The following is a 19,613-nucleotide window of genomic DNA, read 5'->3' as shown; positions in this document are numbered from 1 at the left end:
TGAGATTTGGTGGTTAACGTCTTTCAAGGAATCTGGCCATTTCCTCTAATGGATCAAATTTGCAGGCATAGGATTGCCGATGGCATTACTGTATTATCCTTTTAGTGCCCACGAGATCAGTAGTGATGTCCATTCTTTCCACTCAGATATTGGTAAGTTGTGTCTTCTCTTTTTTTTCTTGGCCAGAAAGAGGTTTGCCTCTTTTATTGGCCTTTGCAAAGAACCAGCTTTTAGTGTCATTGATCTTTGCTACATTTTTCCTGCTTTCGATTTTATTGTTTTCTGCTCTGATTTTTATGATGGATTTCCTTCTGTTTACTTTAGGCTTAAATAGGTCTCTTTTCCTACTTTCTTAAGGTTATTGATTTTAGATTGTTCTTCTTCTCCAGTATGTGAATGTATGCTCTAAATTTCATCTCCCTCTGAAGTATTGCTGTTTCGCAATAATTTTAATAAGTTTTATTTTCATTTTAATTTAGTTCAAAATGTCTTTAAGTGTTTCTGGAGCCTCCTTCTTTCGTCCATGTGTCGATTAGAAATGTTTTGTTCCATTTCCAAACATAGGCAGCTTATCCATCTACTTTTTTTTTTTTTTAAGATTTTATTTGTTTATCTGACAGAGAGCTAGAGAGAGAGCACAAGTAGGCAGAGCAGCAGGCAGAGGGAGAGGGAGAAGCAGGCTCCCCGCTGAGCAGGGAGCCTGACGCAGGGCTGGATCCAGGACCCCGGGATCATGACCTGAGCCGAAGGCAGATGCTTAACTAACTGAGCCACCCAGGCGCCCCTCCATCTACTTTTCTGTTGTTGATTTCTAGCTTGATTCCACTGTGGTGTGAGAACCTACTTTGTGTGAGTCCTATTCCTTTATATTTGTAGGGGTGTGTTTTCTGTCCCCACATATTGTCTATCTTTGTCAGTGTTCCCCGTGAGCTTGAGGGGCTATGGATTCCTCTGTTGTTGAGTGGTGGAGTGTTCTATACAGGTCAAGTAGATTGAGTTGATGGATAATGCTGTTCAGGTTATCTGTATCTTTTCGGTATCTGCTTGTCCGCCTGCTTGATTTACCAATTAGTGACAGAGGGGTGTTGAAATCTCTCACTACCATCAGGGATGTATGTATTTCTCCTTGACCTTTTATCAGGTTTTGCCTCATGTATTTTGACACCGTTTAACATTGTTATTAGGGGCTTACACAGTTAGGATTGTTATGTCCTCTTGGAGAATTGACTCCTTAATCATTATGTGATGCCCCTCTTTATACTTGGCAATTTTCCTTGTTCCGAAGTCTGCTTTATCTGAAATTAATGGAGCTCCTGCACCTTGCTTTGGCTTGGTGTTAGCATGGTAAACCTTTTCCTGTCCCTTTACTTTTAAGCTATCTGCACCTTTGTGTTGAGCGTGAGGTTCCTGTAGGCAACTTATACTTGGTATACTTGGATCTTTCTTGTGTCCACTCAGAAAATCTCTCTTTAGCGGGTGTACTTAGGCCATTCTCATTTAAAGTGATTATTGATATAATTGGATCGATATTTGCACCTGTTTTCCCCTCTTTTAGCTTATTGCTTATACTGCTTCTCAAACTGTTTCCAGTGGTTGCCCTAGAGTTTACAATATACACTTTTACTAAGCCAAGTCCACCTTCCAGTAACACTATACGGCTTCACGTGTAGTGCTGCAGGTGCCTTATCACAGAGTATTCCTAATTCCTCCCTCCCATTGCTTGGGATACTTCTGTCTTCCCTTTCATCTATCTGTGTGCTATGATGACGCAGTACATTGTGCTATCCTGTTTTAGAGAAGAGTCATCTTTCAGATGACACAAGAATAAGAAACATAAAAGACGTTATTTTACCTCCATTTTACTTCACGAGTCTCTTCCTTTCGTTAGGTAGACCCATGTTTCCGACCCATATTATTTTCCTTCTGCCTGAAGGACGTCTCTTAACATTTCTTGAGAGGCAGATTTCCTGGAGATGAATTTGCTCAACTTTTCTTTGAGAAAATCTTTACTTTTTGTTCATATTTTACTGGAAATAGATTTCTAGGTAGATGGTTTTCCTTTTCAAACAACACCTTAAATATTTCATTTCACTCTACTCCTTCTTTGCATGGGTCGTGATGAGAAGTCAGCTGTAATTCTTATTCACATTCCTCGATAGGTAAGATGACTTTCTCTTTGTTTTTAATTTTATACAGTTTGAATATAACAAGTCTAGGGGTGTGTGTGTGTGTGTGTGTGTGTGTGTGTGTGTGTACTTAGTGTATATGCTGCTTGATATTCACTGAGATTCCTGAATCTATGGTTTGGTGTCTGTCACTTATTTTGGCAGTTCTTGGCCCTTATGGCTTCCAGTTTTCCTTCTTCTCTGTTATCTCTACTTCTTTCCTTTTTTGGAGTTTGGATTAAAATGTGAAACGTTTTCCAATTTCACATGACAGGATGTTCAGTTATGGGTTTTTTTTTTTTTTTTCTTTTTCTGTTATTATTTCTTAGCATTTCTGTTTGGAAAGTTTTATTGACCTATGACTTATCTTCAAGCTCACCAATTCTTTCCTCCATTGTGCTGAGTCTACTGACAAACCCTCCTTTCTGTTACTGTGTTTTAATTTTCTAGTATTTCCTTTTAATTCTCACTCAGAATTTCCATCTCTCTGCTTACATTACCCGTCAGCTTTTGCATGTTGCCTATTTTTCCATTAGAGCCCTTAACAAATTAATCATAGTTCTTTTAAATCCCCTATTTGACAATTCCAAAATGCGTGTCATATCAGAGGCTGGCTCTGATGCTTGCTTTGTCTCTTCATTCTCTTAATTTTCGTCCTGCTTTGTAATTTTTTTGTTGAAAGCCAGACATGTTTGTCTGGGTAATAGGACCTGAGGTAACTAGGCATTTAGTGTGAATATTTATATTAATCTGGCTTGTTATGTTTGCTGTAGCTGTAAGTGCCAGAAGCTTCCAGTTCTTCGAGTGTCCTTATTTTGGTGCCCTCTCTTGAATTTGAGCTTCCCAAATCACTCCTGTTCACAGGGAATCTGCGGTTTTGCAGTGCTTTCAGCTATAATCCACAGTTATTTCTCTGGAGCCCCATTGATGTGGTAAGGTGTGGGGAGAGGGAGGTAATTCTGTAGCTTCATGGTTAAATCTCTTGTCTTTTAGTGGGGGCCGTGTCTCTGGGCTGCAGCCTTCACAGGTGTATCTCCAGTGGCGTTGCCTTCTCCCATGCCCTCTATCCTTTCCCTGGCTTCAGTATTCTCAAATTAGTTCCTGGAAGGCTTGATCCCTATTGCCTACCCCGTTTCCCTCAGGTGGGACAGGAAGTCTAGAGGGGGCCTGTGTGGGAGGAATACCCTTCCTCCACCTAGGGTAAAGCTCTAGCCAATTGTTTTCCCTGGAGAGTAGGCCTCTGTCGTGGGGAAGGCTCTAGGGGTTATTTTGACAATGATTACTCTTCCTCTCTCCCAGCCAGAAGAACTAAGGCACCTTTCTCAGAACTTCACCATGAAAATCCATTTCCTGGAGTGAAAGACCATGAACATGTGGCTGCCCCCTAAGACTTCAGGGGATGGAAGGGGGGGGGCAGGGTGGAGATGTGGTAGGGGAAGCAGATTCTCACTCTCCTGTTAGTCCAGACTCAGCTTCAAGCAATTCAACTTATTTACCATTTGAGTGCTCTTACCAGTTTATGACTACAGAGGATTCTGATCCAGGAAAGCAGATCTCAGTTTCGACGGTCTGAATTCAACACTCTCTCGAGATTTTATGTGGTGGTTTGCCCTGCCACCTCAGTACTCTGATGAGTCAAAAAAAAAAAAAATAGGTTGCTTCAGCTTTTGCAGTGTTTTCTTGTTTTAAGGAGGGATTGCTGATTTCTACCCTGTTTTATATGTTGGAGCTGAAACCAGAAGTCTCATTTGTGCCCAATTTTGAAACCCAGCATAGTCATTATAAACCTATGATTTGCAAATATCATGGTTAAGTACCAAGAGAAGCAGATGCAAGTTGAAAGTATTTGTCTGAGCGAGCCAGTAGGAAGAGTGTGGTGTTTGTGGTGGGAAGAGTGATGGGGCATAGTGTGTGTGTGGGGGGGGTGTGTGGAGGGGTTGGATTTAGAATCAAGTGATTCCTACTTTCATTCAATGCTAGTATTCTTTAACCTTTAAAATCTCTCCCCCCCACGCACACACACACGTGTGTGTGTGTGTGTGTGTGTGTTGAGAAAATTAAGAAATAGGTGATGCATTTTATGTAGAAATAGTCTGCAGAGATTTTATGTAGAAGAATACAAAGCAATTGTAAGCATGATTTCAAGGAGCTTGAATAAACACCCCCAAATACATACAACTCCTGAAACAGTCTCTCCACGGTGACAGCCGTCACCGTTCGTTAACTATTTGTTTGTGGATGTCAGCTGTCACTAATATGCATGTACTACTTACGATCGCGGCAGGTTTGCACCCTACTTGGCTAGGGTAATAATGTGAAAATTGCTCTGTCCTAAGTCTTGGGGAAGCAATGAAAGAGAGGGGACTAGAATCCCATTTCACGAGTGAAGAAACTAAGGCTAAAAGAGATTAAGTAACTTGCTGAAAAGTCATGCACAAGTAAGGTCTTGGACAGTGTCCCAAGTCTATCTGATATCAGCACCGATGTCCTGTCTGGAATACTTCTCTGCCTATCCTGGAATGTACATTTTTGAAGAGTCGCAGCTTCATCAGAAAATGGTGTTATTTTTTTCAACTGGGTTTGGGAACCAAACTTACTGAGACAAGTACAAGGAGAGATGAATACCATCATCCAGTTCTTTTCAGAAATCACAAATTCCTAAGCCTTATTAAATTGATTTAGAAGCTAGAAACCAAGATGGAAACCTTCCAAGTTTATTTAATAAAGATAGCCTAAACCCTGATTCCCAGACCCGGAAAAGACGGTACGTGGACACAAGCCCACAGGTCCACATACACGCACAATGCACAAGCCCATGTGCACACTCCCACATGTGCCCTCACACACAGAAATATGGATCTATCTCACTTAGGAGCATAGGTTTAATGTTTTATCCATCAATTTGGAGTCTGTAGTGTTTAACGATATATAGAAAATCTACCACATCCTGGTAGTTTTTCATGTCAGGAGAGGATATTGTAATATTGAGAAATATTTTAGTATTTTAATAATCCATTTTATCAATAGGGCCAAGGAGGAGAAAACATATCATTTGAAATGCTGGGGAAGAAATTCAAGAAATTCAGTCCATGTCTGACAAACAGTCTGTGGTCCTTCTTAGTTCTTGCCTTCAGCTGAAAAAATTGCATTAAAACCCTTTACTACTACCCATCCACAAGAAACCCTTGGGACCAGATGTTGCAGAATTCATATACCATACTTTCCATAAGAGCCATAAGCATGGTCTGGAATAGCACTGCTGAATCTAATAAAAACAACATTTCCACAGAGAAACACAAATATTCATGCTGAGAAGGATAAATAAAGACTAAAAACAGCCTCCTGTCAGTTCGGGTCATGTTTTACGTGCATATGAGACAGGAAAAATAACGCTGGTTTTCATAGCCTTTGAGATTTCAGACTTACAGTAAGGGATTTTGATTCTGAAGTGTGTTTCTGTCAGTTCTTTTTGCATTCTTTAAAAAAAGGATTTTATTTATTTACTTGCCAGAGAGAGAGAAGGAACACAAGCAGGGGGAGTGGGAGAGGGAGAAGCAGGCTCCCCATGGAGCAGGGAGCCCGATGTGGGACTGGATCCCAGGACCCTGGGATCATGACCTGAGCCCAAGGCAGACAGACGCTTAACCGACTGAGCCACCCGGGCGCCCAGATACTTTGCATTTTTTTTTTTTTTAAAGATTTTATTTATTTATTTGACAGAGAGAGAGAGAGAGAGACACACACAGTGAGAGAGGGAACACAAGCAGGGGGAGTGGGAGAGGGAGAAGCAGGCTTCCCGCAGAGCAGGGAGCCCGACGCGGGGCTCGATCCCAGGACCCCGGGATCATGACCTGAGCCAAAGGCAGACGCTTAACGACTGAGCCACCCAGGCGCCCCACTTTGCATTTTATATGTGTTTTTCCCCGCTATTTTTGGTAGATTTCCTTTTTATTGAAGTATAACATACAAAGAGGAGAGAGCACCAGTCATAAATGACAGCAATTTGATGACATTTCACAAAGTGAACACATGCGTGTAACCACCACCGAGATCAAGATATACGACATTACTGGTGCCCCAGAAGCCTAAACCGTGTCTTTCTCTAATGACTACACCTGACAGTTAACCACTCTTCTGACCTATGTCACCCTAAGGGGTTTGGGGGCTGTTTTTAAACTCTCTACAAATAGAATTATCAATCATGTGCCTTTTTATGCCTGCTGCCTTTTGCTCAATGTTCTGATATTGAGATCTGCCCATGTTGTTGCACGCAGGGATATTTGCCTGTTTCATGTCTGTATGGTATTCTCTACTATGAGTATACCACACTGTATTCACTCAGCTGTTGATAGATGTTCGGATTGTTTCCAGTTCCTGACTATCATCGATAATGATGCCGTGAACGTTTTTATTCATGTGTTTTGGAGAACATGTTTGCACTTCTGTTTGATTATATACATGGATTGTGTGGTAGCCAGAATTCCATGATGATGCCCAGTGACCCTTGTCTTTGCACAATCTCCTCCCACTGGGTGTGGATGGAACCTGTGGACATGATGAGATAGCACTCCCATGATGATGTGAAATTATATAGCAAAAAGGATTTTGCAGATGTAATTAAGGCCACAGAGCAGTTGACCTTAAGCTAGGGAGATTGTTCGGGGTGGGCCAGACCTAATCAGGGGAACACTTGCAAGGGCCTAGGCCCCCTTCCGAAAGAGAGATTTGAGGCACGAGAGAGCGTGTTCAGGGGGCCACATGGTGAGGAACTGAAGGCAGCCTCTAGGAGAGGAGTGCTGTCCCTGGCTGACAGCCAGTGAGAGAAAGGGGCCTCAGTCCTCCAGCAGCCTGGAACTGAATTCGGCCAACAACATGGATGTGTTTGGAAGGGACTCTTCCCGAAAGCCTCCAGAAAGGGGCACAGCAAGTCCACTGCCCTCTCACCCTGTGAGATCCGGAGCAGGGAAGCCAGTCACACTGGGCACAGACTTCTGACCTGCACAACTGTGAGCTAATAAATGGGGATTGTTTTAGGCTGTCGGGAGCGTGGTCATTTATTCCACACCAATAGGAAGCTAATACAGATTTTGGTACCTGAATGTGGGGTGCCGCCACTGCAAACAGCTAAAGATGTAGGCCTGGCTTTGGCACTGGGTAGTGGGCGAGGGCTGGAGGAAATTTGAGGTGCACGCTAGAGAAAGCCTAAGTGGCCTTAGGAAAAGCCCTGATTGCCTCGGGCAGACTGTTAGTAGAAATCTGAACTTTAAGGACATCGCTGGTGAGGGCTCAGAAGGAAGCAAGGGACACGTTATGGAAACTGGAAGAAGGGGGATCCCTGCTACGTAGTGGCAGAAAGTTTAACAAGATTGTTGCCTGCGGTTATGTGGAAAGAAGAAAATATAAATGACAAACTTGGCTATATGGCTAAGGGAGAGGTTGGAGGTAGCGGAATTTGGATAGCATAATAGAAAAACCTAGATTGCCTTGAGCGGAGTGTTAGTGCCGATCTGGAATTTAAAAACCGAGGATTATTCTAGGCTTTGAAACTTTATCAAAGAATTCTGGCTGTTGTTCTCCCAGCTGGATTTCCAAACTGCTTTGGGACTCTAACTCCTTTCTGCCTTCCTATCCCCGCCCCTCTTTTCAAACCGGAGTGTTCTAGCTGTTATCTCATGCCCATCCCACCGTTGTGTGTTGGGGAAGATAGCTTGTCTGTCACTTTAGTGTCACCAGTCCTCAGCTGGAGAGGGATTGTGCCCCAGGAGTTGTACTGCATGGATTATACCCAGGAAACCTCACCCATGCCTGATTTGGATGACTAGGATGATGAGATTCTGGACTTTGAGCTGTGCAGTTTTGATGAGCTCTTGGACTTGAGCTGTTGCCATAATACCATGAGAAATTTGGAGACTGTGGGATGGAGTGAATGAACTTTGTATGTGGGACAGACTGGATCGCTGGATCACTGGGGGCCAGAGGGCATACTGCGGTAGGCAAAACTCTAGGAGGACTCCAAGTGACCCTCAACCTTGTATAATCCCCTCCAGTTCAGTGTAAGAGGAGCCCATGAATATGGTCAGATATCACTCCTGTGATGATTATGTTACATTACATGGGAAAAGAGATTTTGCAGCTGTATTAAGGTCCCAAGTTAGTAGACCTTCAAATAAGGAGGTCATCCTGGGTGGGCCAGCCTTAATCAGGTGAGCCCTTAAAAGGGGGAGGCCCTCCTGAGAGACTCAAGCATGAGAGGGTGTCTGGAGGGGTCCATGTGGCAGGGAACTGCGGGCAGCCTGTAGGAGCTGAGAGTGGGACTGAATTCTGCCAATAACCCAAATGAGCTTGGCAGTGGACTTCTCCTCAGAGCCTCCACAAAGAAACACAGTCTGCCCAACACTTGATTTCACCCTGTGATACACTGAGCAGAGAACAAAGGCATGTCACACATGGACTTCTGACCTACAGAACTGTGAGCTAATAAACAGACATTGTTTTTAAGTAGTTGAATTTATGGTACTTTGTTATGCAGGAATAGATCATTAACACAGATGGCATTCCTGGGTTATAGAGGATGTACATGTTCAGCTTTGATAGATAGTGCCAGTTTTCCAAAGAGGTGGTACCAATTTACACTTGCACCAGCATTAGAGAGTTCCTCCATATCCTCACCTAATCCTGATATTGTTAGTTGTCTTGGCTATTCCGATAGATGTTTCGTCAGGGATTTTATTATTTTTTTTAAGATTGTTTATGTATGTATGTATGTATTTATTTATTTAGAGAGCACGTGCGAAGACGGGGGAGGGGCAGAGGGCGAGGGAGGGGAGAGAGAGAGAGTCTTAAGCAGACCCTGTGCTGAGCACGGAGCCCAGTGCTTGGGGCTCGATCTCACAACCCTGAGATCTCGACCTGAGCCAAAACCAAGAGTCCGAGGCTTAACAGACTGTGCCACCCAGGCGCCCCAGCTCACTGGGATTTTAATGTACATATCCCTGGTGACTGGGGTTGAGTAGCTTTTTGTTTGCTCATCGGTTAGTTAGTTGGATGTCCTGTTTTGTGAAGGTCCTGTTCAAATATTGTGCCAGTTTTTCATTGCATTGTCTTTTTTTTTTCCTTCTTGATTTTAGGAGGTATTATATCCTGTATATGAGATGTCCATGAAATATACATGTTGCAAAACCTTTCTCCCATTCCAAGGTTTATCTTTTCACTCTCTAAATGTGTCTTTTGATGAACGGGAGTCCTTATTTTGATGAAGTCCAAATTACCAATGTTGTTTCCCTTTCTCATTAGTGCTTTCTGTGCGCTGTTCCCACTCTCTTTGCCAATCCCAAGGTCATAAATATTTGTTCATAACGTTATTTTCAATAAGCTTTAACCTCTGGAATTAATTTTTCTGTACGGCATAAGTTAGGGGCCAAAGTTATTTTTTTCCCCAAGTGGATGGATATCCAGTTAGTCTAGCTTCACTTATTTAAAAGACCATCCTTTCCCCAGAGCACTCTAAGTGGCACAATTGTTGTAAATGTGGTGACTGTGCTTGTGCGAGTCTATTCGTGGACCCTTCTCTTTGTGTCTTTTGGCCTGTTTGTCTTTTCTGGTGCTCATACCACACTATCTTAATTATGGCGTCAGAGCTGGTCTTGCTATCTGGCTGTGAAAGTCCTGAAAAGTCTTGGTTTTTGTTTTAGATGGCTTTGGCTGTTCTTGGATCTTTGTTACCCGTATATACTTGACAATTTCCGTTTTCAAAAGAAAAAAAAAAAAAAACTGCTGGGAATTTGATTGGGAATGCATTGAATCCATAGATCAGTTTCACAAGAATTCTCTCTTCCATTCACTTTCATACTGTTGTCTTCCAATACATAAACATGACATATGTCTGATTTATGTAGGCTGTCTTTAATTTCTCTCGGAAGTGCTATCTGTGGGCAGAGGTCTTGGGACTCCTTTGTTAGATTTGTTCCTAGGTGTTTGTTCTCTTCTGATGCTGTAATAGATGGCATTTAAAATTTTTTTCTCCTTATAATTCTAATGCCAGTATATAGAAATCCAATTGTATTTTGTAAAATTGACCATGTATCCAGCAACCATGCTAAATCATTTATTAATTATAATATCAGATACATATACTTTTTGAGATTTTTAATGTAAACCATCTGTTGTGTCTCTTTTATTTCTTTAAGCGCTGAGAAAACTTATCCCAAAGACTCCAAGCAGACGTGCATCTCATTGATATGGGGGAGTATCGACGGGAGAATGCCCATTCCTAAACCAGTCACTGGAAGGGTAATGAGATTACTATGACCTGGTTAGTCAACCACAATGTCCGGTATAATCAGATACGTTGCATTGTGGGCCACGGTTTCTCTTTATTTTAACCAAACATGTAAATACTTGGAAATGAAACCTTTGATCAGAAAGGTAAAAATCAGGAGATTGATGATGATGGATTGATACTGGTGGAATGTCCCTCCCCATAAATGAGCTGAAATTACAGTTCTTAAGGTACATCATTTCTTAAGCAAAGATTAATATGGTTAATATTTGAAAACCGTTTTGTGCATTGTGCAGGAACAATTAAGATGAAGTAGTCTACTTCATACACACCCTTCTGGTGATTATAAAATACAAAGTTATCACAGAAAATTTAACACCTACACATACCAAACTTTGAACAATATTTACTGATCACTGACAGGATTGACTGTGATTTAAATTTTGTTTTAAACTTTTCCAAATTATCTAAATACCCCACCACAGGGTTTGTCCACCTGGACACTACTGACATTTGGACCAGATAATTGTTTGTTGTAAGAGGCTAGTTCGTGCATTCAGGGATTTTTTAAGCAGCATCCCTAGTTTTGATCCACTGGATGGCAGTAGCATCTCCCCTTTCCCCAAGTTGTCACAAACAAAAATGTCTCCCAACATTGTCAAGTGCCCCCGGAGCAGGCACCATGCTGCTGGATGAGCACCATTATTACTCCATAATAAATGAGATTTTAATATACACCGAATTCTAGGTATATGTATAGATAGATAGATAGATAGATAGATAGTAAATGAGATTTTAATATACACCGAATTCTAGGTATATGTATAGATAGATAGGTAGATAGATTAGTAAATGAGATTTTAATGTACACCGAATTCTAGGTATATGTACAGATAGATAGTAAATGAGATTTTAATATATACATCAAATTCTAGGTATATGTATAGATAGTATACATATATTCAGTATATAATTTTTATTTGTGTAACATAGCCATTTTCCAATAGCATTAAAAGTTCTTCAGAAACATCCCATAAACTCTACATAAGTTTATTCTGTGGACCATCCAGTATCCTGCCAGAAATTTAGGTGGTTTCAATTTTTTTTTAAACAAATGACACCAAAATAATCACTTCCGATCAAATAACATTGTGGTTTAATATATGTATATTTCTGGGGCGCCTGGGTGGCTCGGATGGTTAAGCCTCTGCCTTCGGCTCAGGTCACGATCCCAGGGTCCTGGGATCGAGTCCCGCATCGGGCTCCCTGCTCAGCGGGGAGCCTGCTTCTCCCTCTGCCGCTGCCTCTCTCTATCTCTCTCTCTGACTCTCATGAATAAATAAAACATTAAAAAAATATATATATGTATATTTCTTCAGCATCAATGCCTAGAAGAGGAATTGTAGCATCAAATGGATTTCATGTTTATATATGTCTTGTCAAATTTCCATCTGGCAGGGTGCTCTGAAAGTAGAACCCCAACCCGGTAACATATGAGAGAGCCTAGTTTCTTACAACAGCTTAAATCATAATTAAACACGAAAAATTAGTTGCTTTCCATAATGCAAATATCTGTATTTTTCTGAATGCAAGAGTAATCTATGCTCGTTGAGAACATTTAGAATATAAAGTATGAGGCAAACAAAACTTACTCTCCCAGGGACGCCTGGGTGGCTCAGTCAGTTAAGTGTCTGCCTTCGGCTCAGGTCGTGATCCCAGGGTCCTGGGATTGAGTCCTGCATCAGGCTCCTTGCTCAGCAGGGAGTCTGCTTCTCCCTCTGCTGGCCACTCCCCCTGCTTGTGCTCTCTCTCTCTCTGACAAATAATAAACAAAAAACCCTACTCTTGCAGATTTTTTTTTTTTTTTTTTTTTTTGGGAATTGAGAATCACTGGATTCCCACTGTGTCCCCAGTCTGCAAGTCTTCCCAATTCCAGGAAGTGGCACCACCATCCTCCCAGATACTATGGCCAAAATCTAAGAGTCCTGATTGCCGTCCTTCACTCCTGATCTCACAGACATTCACGTTTTCCCAGCTGAGGCCTCAGACGACATCGTAGAGCAGAGATGAGCCATCTGCCGTCTGCCCTGTCTGAATTCTAGCTCTACAGGATGCCTGAGCATGATCAAATGGTCATTGTTCCATGACACTAAGTTATGGAGCAGTAGATGAGAACACATTCTCTTCATTTAAGCACATCCTCTATTTCATCAGTATTTCACTTTCCATATTCCATTCCATTTTATTTATATTCATTGTCTATTCCACCCTTCATAACTTTGTATTCTGTATTTCATTCCAAGTTTCATTCCATTTGTTGCTATTCCATCCTGGTACTTTTAAATCTAAAGTGCAAATTTCATAGTCCATTGATTTCATGACCTTGCAAATTCTATTCCATCGGTTTCCTCCCATTTTCTTTAATATTTTACTTCACTGTATATTCCACTCCATTCTTTTTCTCATGTAACGTTACTTATATATTTTTTTTATTCCACACGCCATCAGATATTTATTTCCATCCTCCTTTCCATTCCATTTTCCCATTATATTCTATTCAATTTCCATCCTGTTCAATTTTCCATTCCATATCCTGTTTAAGTCTGTATTCCATCCCCCATTTCATTCCAATTCCCACTGCAGTTAGTCTCCACTTCATCCCGTTCTGCATTCCATTTCAAATCCATTTTCCCTTCCATATTATTTAACACTCCAAATACCATTCCGTTCTACTTCACGTTGTGTTTCGCTCCAGTTGCTCCTCCGGTCCAGTAAGCCTCCCATTCCATTCAGCTGAAATTGTCATAATGGTGACTTTCAGGAGAACATCTTGCTAATATTTTAATCAAAGAGTTACAAATGTGCATGGCCTGTGCCAAGAATTTCTTCATCTGGGAGTCTATCCATAGCAAGGACACAATTGAGGATATGAACGATTTTTAGTAAGAAGCATGTGCTTCGCAGTGATGTGTTATAGAGGGTGAAAAGTTGGTTGATATTGGAATGTTTGAAGATGTAAGCTTCTGGTATAAATGGAATATTTTGTACTTAAAAATGGCCTTGTGGAAATTTACTTCTTGACATGGAGAGAGAGTTTTCTGGACCCAAAAAAAGCAGGTGACCAAACAATATCTATGGATAAGTGATCCCATTTCATAAAATAAACTATGTGTAACTTGCCTTACAGGTGTGTCAGAATTTAGGTGCTGGCTGTCTGTTTTGGGTACTGAAATGGCAGCCCTTCTGTAATAATGACTAAAAATCTGGTCTAAATATTGGACTTCAAGCCTGTGCACCACAGCATATTTGTATTAACAGAAACTAGAGAGTAGGTCACACAAATGAATGTACATTCATCAGTGGATTACTATGCAGCCCATGCAAATGTTGATGCATATTTAAGGACAGTATCATCCTTAATCCCAGGCAACCCCACTCTGTGTTCAGGGGGCAAGGCAAGGAGAAGCATCCTACTGGAAAATTCTAAATCCGCCTCTGGGTGCGTGGCAGCAGTGCTGAACATCCCGAGCCCAGGCAGTGTGGGCCCCATCCCTTTTGTTGCTTTCACGCCGTTCTCCAAACCTACAGCCCACTAGAGGAGTTCTGGGACAGTCTCTTCTGGAGTCACACATGGGCCCTGCGTCCTGACGGGATTCCAGGAGGGTTGCCCAGCTCAGCGGTATCTCCTCTTGGTCAGTGTGGTATTTCTTTCAAGCCACTGCTTGAAAGTTTCACCAACAGAGTGGTGCTGACAAACTAAACTGATTTGGGGTGACTCAAACTGTTTATACAGACACCATCGCTGCCCACACCCGCGAAACACACACACACACACACTCTCTCTCTCTCTCTCTCTCTCTCTCTCTCATAGGGGTCCAGGTATGGATCGGAAATTCACATCGTGGCCCGGGCAGCAGCGGCCCCTAGAATGGCGGAGCACACGGTTTGGTTTGGCGCCAGACGGAGCTAGGTTGGCTCGCTGCCTTTAAGACGAGAGTCACGTGACAACCACCCGACCAATCAGAGGTGAAGATCCGACCAGGACACGCCCATCCTCCGCACTCCTTCTGCCGGAGCTCTACCCAGGCGGCGTCTTGCAGCCACGCTCCCACGTCTCTGAGAATCTGGCGTTATGGACACTCCGTCGTCCGACCAGAAGGCGCAGAAGCAAGAGCAGGGTGAGGTGCCCGAAGGGCCGAAGAACGAGGTCGCCCCTGCCCCCGGCGACCCCGATCCCAGTACCTTGGTCCCCTCGGTCTCGAGCGGCCTTTCTCCATCGGGTGGTGGCGCCCCACAGAGCGGTACGGCAGGTTCCTCTGCTTCCGCCCTGGCTGCCGTCGGCGCCATTTTGATCAATGGCGAGGGCCCGGAGCTGCCCTCCACGGGCTGTGTGCAGGAGAGGGAGCGTGCTGACCTCCAGGGCGGCCGCAGTCCCCACGCCAAGCTGAGATGTGTGGTGCCCGGGGCGGGGCTGGGTCTCCAGGCCTCACACGCGGGCGGCGTGGCCGCCATGGTGCAAGCCATGAGGGGAGTTGGCCAGGCCAGCGGGCCTCCGACCCTGACCGCGAGCCCGGGGAGGGGCCGTGGGAGGAAGCAGCCCGGCCGCGAGGAGGCTGCCCAGGCTCAGAAGCCTCCAGAGCGGCGCTCTCTGTTTCCTGCGCTTCCTACAGCTCAGTGCCCCGTGCCCTTGCCGCCATCTTCTCCGGGCTCTCAGCCCAGCGGCCGCCGCCGTTCTCGGGCTTCTCCGTCGGGTCACGCATCCCAGCCAGGCCCTGCCCTCCGAAGTCAGGCCCGGGCACCAGGCCCAGCCCTCCGCAGTCAAGCGGCCAGGCCAGGCCCTGCCGTCCACGACCGCGCCACCCCGCCAGGCATTATAGATCTCAGCCGTGAATCTGAGCCAGGCTCTGCTTGCCGCCGCCGCCGCCATGCACCCGAGCCAGGCCCTGCTCGCCGCCGCCGCCGCCATGCACCCGAGCCAGGCCCTGCTCGCCGCCGCCGCCGCCGCCATGCACCTGAACCAGACCCTGTTCGTCGCCGCCGCCGCCTCAGCCGCCGCGCGTCCCAGCCAGGCCCTGCCCTGCGAAGCTCCACCGCTCCGCCAGGCCCAGCCCCTTCTACCTACACCACCCCGCCACGCCCTGCCCCTCGGAGCTACACCACCCCGCCACGCCCTCTCCGCAGGCAAGCAGCCGGGCCAAGCCCGGCCCACGGAAGCTACACCGCTCCGCCGGGCCCTGCTCGCCGGAGCCCGGCGTCCGGGTCGGGCCCTGCTCGCCGGAGCCCGGCGTCCGGGTCGGGCCCTGCTCGCCGGAGCCCGGCGTCCGGGTCGGGCCCTGCTCGCCGGAGCCCGGCGTCCGGGTCGCGCCCTGCTCGCCGGAGCCCGGCGTCCCGGTCGGGCCCTGCTCGCCGGAGCCCGGCGTCCGGGTCGGGCCCTGCTCGCCGGAGCCCGGCGTCCCGGTCGGGCCCTGCTCTCCGGAGCCCGGCGTCCGGGTCGGGCCCTGCTCTCCGGAGCCCGGCGTCCCGGTCGGGCCCTGCTCTCCGGAGCCCGGCGTCCCGGTCGGGCCCTACACTTCGCAGCCGTGCATCCGCACGAGACCCTGCGCGCCGCCGCAGCCGTCGTACCACCCCACCAGGTCCTGCTCTTCGTAACCGCACAACTAGGCCTGGCCGGGCCCTCCGCCGCCGCGCCGCCCCGCCGGGTCGGGCTCTCAGCAGTCCTGCCTCCCACCCAGCTCCTGTTCGCTGCAACGGTGCATGCTGTCGAGGCCTTGTTCTCCACTACCGTGCTACTGGGCCAAACCTTGCCCTCCGCGCCTCCCCTCCAGGCCCTACTCTCCGCAGCAGCCTCGCAGCCAGTCCAGGCCGTGTTCTCGGGAGCCACGCCTCCACGCTGGGCCCTGTCCTCCGGAGCCATGTTATCCAGCAAAGATCAGCAGTTCGCAGCCTCCCTCCTCCGCCAGGGCTGGCCGCCCAGAGCCCTTCTCCCTTCGCCTTAAGAAGGCTGGTCTTCCGCAGCAGCTCAAATTCACCTGATCCTGAGGTCCTGTGCTTTGCCTCCCAGCCTGGTCCTGCCATCCACGCGAGTTCCTCACCATCCTCTCTTGGCGCGTTCTATTCTCTCTTCCCTAGGCGATATAGTGAGGGCTTCTTCTCATCCCCTGGGTCTCCTGGCCTGAACCCCTGCCCCTCCTCTGCTGGGTGTTCTGTCCTTACCTCCTGTTCGTACTCCCGTGGGTTTTGTGGTCTGGGCTCCATCTCCACCCCTAGCCCTGATAGCATTAGGCGTGCCTTGCTGCCAGCACTTGATGCCCTGAGCCCTGTCTCTCCAGGAGAGCAGGCTGAAATAGGGAGCACACCGTCCCCACCTACACCTCCTATGCTGTGACCCTCCTCATAAGACCCAATAAAGGAACCCGCATCCACCCACTGTCCTAAATGGGCTGCCTGCCCCGCAGTTACCTGTGAGGTTTCCAAGTTTTGTGAGCCAGCAACCAATGTCCTGAGTTTTGAAACTTCCTCTCCCCAAGGCTCCACCACCCAACACTTAACCTGCTGTTGGCCCTTGATTCCAGGGCCCCTTCTCCCTCAAAAGGGCCGGCCTGCCTTTGCCCCTGAGTTGAGATTCCCCTTTTCCAGGGTTGCCACTTATACAATGAATTTTTGATGAATAAAATTAAAATGTTGACTTCATTGTGTTTTATTTTCTAATGTACTGTGGGTTTTGATCGAGGTACAAAGGTTTGTGTTTTGTTGTCTACTTGAATTTGGGATATTAGGGCTAACTTGTAATCTAAATTTTTTGTAAATGCTGTTCACACATTTTTTTTGTTTTGTTTTGCTATTTAATCATTTTCTTCTGGTATAGTTGTTTGGTTAGATTGAACAACTATACAGACACCAGTGCCACCATCCCAGAATCTCCATCACCTAATATTCTTATTTTTAAAAATATTCTACCTCCACTTTGTTGTTTCCCCACTCTCATGATAAATATTGTCTATACAATATCCTTTTTAGGACTGAATAGCTGTCAAAAGAATACAAAGGATTTCATCTCCACTGAGAGTAAAATGGAAAAATCATGGAAGATACGTAAAAATCTATTGAACATGCCATTAAAAATGTTGGAGCTAAAGGAAATATTTCTGGGAACAGATATTTAAAAACTATTACCTTTGTTATATTATGTACTGAATAATTCTACATGTGTCCAAAGACTAAAAATGAGAAAGTAGATATTTTTAGTATAGCAAGTCTCACAACCTCAGGTATCTCATTTTATTAAGGCTTGGCTCTGGAATAGAATTCCTGGGTTTCAATTCCGGTTTTTCAGTGACTCTGTTTCTGGAAAATTAATGGAATCCTGTTTCCTCAGTTGTCAATTAGGCACAGTAAGTACGCCTGCCTCCTAGTATTTTGTAAGGTAAAATCTATGGTGCATGTTGAGTGTTTCCAACAGGGTTTGGAACATAGTAAGTGCCCAGAAATAGAATTATTGTTTTGATTAGGAGTATGATCATGTACCAGATATATCTGACCCCAACAGCTAGACTTTTAACATTTTATAGATTTTTTTCTCAAGAACAGTATGTTAAAAATAAAATTGGCCATTTCAAAAATTGTAAGGGAAATTCTTCATATTTATCTTAAAATAATTTCCATATATGTTTGGGCTGAGGTGTTCTCAGGGTTAAGTGGGAGACATGTCTTAGTGTACAATATAGCTGGTGTTGCATGAAGGAGATATAATGCCACGGTCAGGGGCCTTTTTTTCCCCTATGTATTTTAAAATTCATTTTCAGTATTTTCCTGGTATAGAGTTAATTTTTACACTTTAGGAAGTGTTCTGGATGCTGGATTGGTATAAGTCAGCATCAAGGTCTAGTGTGGTAGGCAGACACGGAAACAGACATTGCATGAAAGGGATTAATATGAAGAATTAGTCTTTTGGGAGTATCATGAAAATGCCAAGGAGAGACATGAAGCTGCAAACAGATGTACTGGGGATGAGTGACCAAAGAGGACACAGGATACCCAAGAATGCCATTTCATTGTGTGTGTGAAGGAGCTTATCTGTATTTAACAATTCCATTAATCTTGGGGTTCAAATTTTTTTCTTTGTGAGAATATTTTTTTATATGATAGCGTATAAAACATTGTTCTGCATCTTGCTTTTTCCTATGAGTTCAGATCGGTCTGTGTAACACTGAACAGTTTATTTCACTGAGAAAGTAACGGGGGCTCTAGGGACAGAGACAAAAACCATTTAGCCACAGCTAGAAGAATTAGCAGGGTTAGAAAAGTCTCCTCTCAGAGGAAGTGATTGTGAAGTAGATACTATTATCTCTAATTTACAGAGAAGAGATTCTGTAACTTGCTTAAGGTCACCTAGCAAGGTAGGGATGGGGCCAGTTTTCAACCCCAGGTTTATCTGGCCCTGGTGCCAGTGTAGTTTGCAGTACTTTGAGCTCATTCTTAGGACAATGTCATGTTTTTATTCCGTTACCAGCTACAGTTTGCAGGGCTCTGCTTCCTGAATTTTTTTTTAAAATCTCCTAAATACAGTAGAAGGGTAAGCTACATATTTTGTGAGGTCCAGTTAAAAATGAAAATGTGATAACCCCTTGTTGACAAATCATTAAGAATGTCAAGATGGCAACAGCACATCATTAAACCAAGCAGGGGCCTGTGGAACTGCACTGGTCACATGCCATGAAGCCAGCCCTATACAGCATAGTAGTTGATCTGCATACAACTTCCAAGGAAAGTCTCCAGAAGATCTTTCTGATATTTCCTGATTCCTCATTATAATGGAAACCTGAGGGAAAAGCTCAGCCCAGCTGTGAGTAATGCAGGACCCTGAGATGAGTCTCACTTCTTCCCAGTTCAGTTTCTGGGAGGAACACTTAGACACAGGGACACAAAGGGAAGCTACATCTTTCCGTGATACTACAGAAGGCATAGAAATTCCCAAGAAGAGACCTGTAATTTTGCTGTTATTTTCTAAATGTGCTGCTCTTGATTCCATGAGGATTAACCTTCCCTGCACAATAAATTATAACCTCTTGCTATGATCATTTTCACATGTGCCTTCGAGTTAATTTTGCTGAGCCAGTTTTGCACCTTCCATACAAAGTTTGAGTGGTTAGACTATTTTTACACAATACAAA

The sequence above is a fragment of the Neomonachus schauinslandi genome, chromosome X (assembly GCF_002201575.2).
Source record: "Neomonachus schauinslandi chromosome X, ASM220157v2, whole genome shotgun sequence".
Taxonomy (NCBI): domain Eukaryota; kingdom Metazoa; phylum Chordata; class Mammalia; order Carnivora; family Phocidae; genus Neomonachus; species Neomonachus schauinslandi.
The sequence above is the reverse complement of the archived record's forward strand: the minus strand, read 5'-3'. Positions refer to the sequence as shown.